Here is a 4980-nt window from a genome sequence, read left to right as displayed (position 1 = left end):
AAGATGGGATGGCTTGTATGAGGACATTACCTGTTTTGTAGATGGAGATATTAACACTACCAAGAAAAGCTGGGGAGGGAGTGGTGGATAGTTTGGATGCATGTGGAATTTTGGTTATTTTAGAGAGTGGGAGGTGTTGAAGGAAGATGCTCTTCCAATTGGAGGGGTGTTTGGAGTAAAAAATGTAGTTGGTGATAATGGGGGAGGGGGAGGTGAGGCTCTCTTAATCTGAACTCACTACACATTTTGTGTCTATTTTAAACATATGGCTGTCTCTGGGGGTGGTCACTGCATTTCAGAGTGAAGCTCTTGTTTCAGTTATTATACCAAAGCAGGGCACGGATCCTGTGGCTCACAGCGATCCATGATTCTCTTAATCTGAACTCACTGCACATTTAGTGTATATTTTAAACATATGGCTGTTTCTGGGAGGGGGGGGTCACTGCATCTCAGAGTGAAGCTCTTATTTCAGTTATTATACCAAAGCAGGGCACGGATCCTGGGCCTCATACCGACCCATGACTCTCTTAACTCTGGATGGAAGGCTGTATTTGAAGGCTCTCGCTGCTGGCTCCGGCAGCCAGAAACTGAAGCGGTATTGGTAATAGGGGAGGACAGGGACCTTTGAAAGTAATAGGGACTAAAACAGGGATGGTGGGGAAGGCAGCACCCGATCCGGCCCAGCTGCAAGGGGCACGGGAACAAGATCGCAGAGAGGCTGGACATCCCGGGGTATTCTATGTTCTGCAGGGGCCGCAAGGATGGAACAAAAACAGTGGTTCTGTTGGGAGTACACCAATTTCTGTGTTTTCCTATACTTAGAATAAATCATACATACACATTGAATATGCAGTATACAATGACACACAACTACAATCTTGGTTTGAATGATATCTCTTATTATAGATACCAGTCCTGTCAAGAACTATTGTTTTTGTTTAAACATTAGGACCCAGGTTTTGAGGGTCACTGGGCTACCCCATAATAGCTAATGGCAAGGATGGAAGCCGGCAGACCAGTAAGCTCTCCTGCTACGGTAGAGAGCGCAGCGTGCCAACAGCAGGACAGCCTTCTTCAAGCTGCAGCTCGAGGCAGGGAACCGTGGGACACCCAACTCTTGATTTATAAAGCGGCCCAACGAAAAGCGTCAGTGACTGCCAGCCATCAGTCAACAAACCAGGAAGGACTCTAATGGACTTTTTACTTTTTCGTTTGTCCTGGCCGCCATTTTGCTGCTGTTCTCGGACACTTTTCTCTGGACCCCGACCCGCCATCTTGTCCATTCACTCGCCCTTTACCCTTTTCCCTCATTTCCCCCTTGATGATCCTCTGATTTGCCTTTTCTCCATACCCTTGTATCCCTCCCTCCCTTGGTGCTGTGACTGTGCCCCCCCCCCATCCCCCTATCCCCACTTAATGGCACTGCTCTCTTGGTTTTCGTTTTTTTTGAGGGGGTCTTGACCTGAGAAAATCTGCTGTGTGTATATATATGTATACAGAGATAACTCCAATCACTAGTATATGCTGTAGACCTTTGTACTCTCTACCATTCCTATGTGACTCTTGGAGTTTATCCATTTGTATCCCTTCCTTGAGTGACTTTACAACTTGTACATTGGCAATTTTTTCCTGTTTGTATCCTTTATGTAACTTATGCATTCCTAAGTCCTTATGTTTTGAAACTGGTTCTTTTGTAAAGCGCTCTGACACCATCGGGTAAAGTTCGCGCTATAGAAAATCACATTATATATATTTTTTTTTTAAAAAAGAAAACCCCCCAGGGTGATGGAGTCTGACCCCTACCCGCCCCCACCCCTGCCCCCCTCACCCCTCACCCCCCCCCCCCCCCCCCCCCCCCCCCCAGCTCCGCACGTACCCGCGTCAGCTGCGCGCCTGCATGAACGTGGTGGCGTTGGCCTCGCGCGCCCCTCCTCTCTGGGGTCAGCTGTTGACGTCGGCCTCGTGCCCCCCTCGTCTCTGGGGTCAGCTGGCTTCGTGCGCCCCTCGTCACTGGGTTCCGCTGGCTTCGTGCGGCCCTCGTCACTGGGGTCAGCTGGCCTCGCACGCCCCTCGTCACTGGGGTCAGCTGGCCTCGCGCGCCCCTCGTCTCTGGGGTCAGCTGGCCTCGCGCACCCTCGTCTCTGGGGTCAGAGGTGGACAGCTGAGCTTCCGCGTGCTCCGCTCCTTCCGGGTTCTTATCTTCCTTGATCCAGTGACGTGTGCTTGTTCTCCCTATTGATACGTCTATCGGTCATGACGTGATATGCAGTCAGGCTGCGGGCCGCGCGCTCCCGTTGAGGCATTTCACCTCCCTGCATTGTTGTCCTCCTGCTGTGCCCCAGACACACACCCGCATCCAATTCACTGCCTCCAAACGAGGCGCGGGTCTGCTGCGCCCGGCGCAGGGAGGCTCTCATTCCACTCACGAGTTTCTACTGCTATATTTCCCCAACAAGTGCACGCGCGTGGAGGTATATTTTAGCCCTTTGGTTGCACATTAAACACAGTTACCGTGCGCCCTGCTGTCAGCGCCTTACTTCTTCTTTGCTACAGTTCCTTCACGTTTTGTTTTTTGTTTCCTCCTCGGTTCGTGGTGACGCATTATCTTTGCCCCTCTCACAACATTAGCATTCTCACAAACCTAAATAAACTCTGTTGCTGTCTACGTGTCCTTAATAGTGACGGCCCAGCCACAAACAGCATCTCACCTCCCCTTCACTTTGACGGTACTTCATCCCTCCCAAGGCCCACTGCTCCACGGACCATCCCCACCCCCTCACCTCACACTCTGCAGCACCTCTTCTCTTGTGAAAATTCCCCGTAGAAAGAGGGGCCTGTGCCAGCCACCTCCCTGCCGAATTCCGGAGATTACATTTATGGCTGAGCTGACCCAGCCCTTCCCTGCCTCCCATCCCTTGTCCACACCCTGTCCTGTCCGGGGTCTGACCCAGCGCTAGTATCTGCTGCTCCAGCTTTTCCCTGCCTCCCTTCTCTTTCCCTACCCATACCCAATCCTCTCCGGGGTGTGACCCAGCGCTGTTATCTGCTGCTCCAACCCTTCCCTGCCTCCATTCTTTTGTCCCCTCCCCTCCCCTCCCAGTCCTGTCCGGGGTCTAACCCAGCGCTGTTATATGCTGCCCCAGCCCTTCCCTTGTCCACACCCTGTCCTGTCTGGGGTCTGACCCAGCGCTGTTATCTGCTGCTCCAGCTTTTCCCTGCCTCCCTTCTCTTGTCCCTACCCATACCCAATCCACTCCGGGGTGTGACCCAGCGCTGTTATCTGCTGCTCCAGCCCTTCCCTGCCTCCATTCTTTTGTCCCCTCCCAGTCCTGTCCGGGGTCAGCCCCAGCTCTTCCTACCTCCAATCTCTTGTCCCCTCCCAGTCCTGTCCGGGGTCTAACCCAGCGCTGTTATATGCTGCCCCAGCCCTTCCCTTGTCCACACCCTGTCCTGTCTGGGGTCTGACCCAGCGCTGTTATCTGCCGGGGCAGCCCTACCCTGCCTCCCTTGTCCCCCACCCAGTCCTGTCCGGGGTCTGACCCAGCGCTAGTATCTGCTGCTCCAGCTTTTCCCTGCCTCCCTTCTCTTGTCCCTACCCATACCCAATCCACTCCGGGGTGTGACCCAGCGCTGTTATCTGCTGCTCCAGCCCTTCCCTGCCTCCATTCTTTTGTCCCCTCCCAGTCCTGTCCGGGGTCAGCCCCAGCTCTTCCTACCTCCAATCTCTTGTCCACTCCCAGTCCTGTCCGGGGTCTAACCCAGCGCTCTTATATGCTGCCCCAGCCCTTCCCTTGTCCACACCCTGTCCTGTCTGGGGTCTGACCCAGCGCTGTTATCTGCTGGTGCAGCCCTTCCCTGCCTCCCTTGTCCCCCACCCAGTCCTGTCCGGGGTCTGACCCATCCCTTCCTGCCTCCCTACTCTTGGCCCCACCGAGTCCTGTCTGGGGGTCTGACCCAGCTCTGGGATCTGCTGGTGCAGCCCTTCCCTGCCTCCATTCCCTTTTCCCCACCCAGTCCTGTCCGGGGCCTAACCCGGTGCTGTTATCTGCTGGTGTTATGTTGTAAGATCTTTGATAGCGCACGATTCACCCTGGGGCATCTCGGCGCTGCCTAGGAAAAACAAGCACTGGCGTTGCCAATAGGTCTCGCAGTAGGAAAGTTGGAGCTATTGGTTTTGTAAATGACAAAGCCCTTTATGTTTTAAAATTGATAAAAAAATAAAAGGCATTGTTATTTGCAATTGTAATGGCTCCAAGTTTCCTACTGCGATACCTATTGGCAACGTGAGTGGCGTTGCATGTGTGAGTGGCGTTGCATGTGTGAGTGGCGTTGCATGTGTGAGTGCCGTTGCATGTGTGAGTGCCGTTGCATGTGTGTGTTGCTTGCGTGTGCGAGTAGTGTTGCGTGGATGAGTGTTGTTGCGTGGATGAGTGGTGTTGCGTGGATGAGTGGCATTTCGTGTGTAAGTTGCGTTGCGTGAGTGAGTTGCGTTGCTTTGAGTGAGTTGCGTTGCTTTGAGTGAGTTGCGTTGCATGTGTGAGTGGCGTTGCATGTGTGAGTGGCGTTGCATGTGTGAGTGGCGTTGCATGTGTGAGTGGCGTTGCATGTGTGAGTGGCGTTGCGTGTTAGAGTGGCGTTGCGTGTTAGAGTGGCGTTGCGTGTTAGAGTGGCGTTGCGTGTTAGAGTGGCGTTGCATGTTAGAGTGGCGTTGCGTGTTAGAGTGGCATTGCGTGTTAGAGTGGCGTTGCGTGTTAGAGTGGCGTTGCGTGTTAGAGTGGCGTTGCATGTTAGAGTGGCGTTGCGTGTTAGAGTGGCGTTGCGTGTTAGAGTGGCGTTGTGTTGTTGAGTGGCGTTGTGTTGTTGAGTGGCGTTGTGTGTTTGAGTGGCGTTGTGTGTTTGAGTGGCGTTGTGTGTTTGAGTGGCGTTGTGTTTTTTTGAGTGGCGTTGTGTGTTTGAGTGGCGTTGTGTGTTTGAGTGGCG

Source organism: Lissotriton vulgaris, chromosome 1_1 (assembly GCF_964263255.1).
Source record: "Lissotriton vulgaris chromosome 1_1, aLisVul1.2, whole genome shotgun sequence".
Taxonomy (NCBI): Eukaryota; Metazoa; Chordata; class Amphibia; order Caudata; family Salamandridae; genus Lissotriton; species Lissotriton vulgaris.
This window is presented reverse-complemented; position numbering follows the sequence as displayed.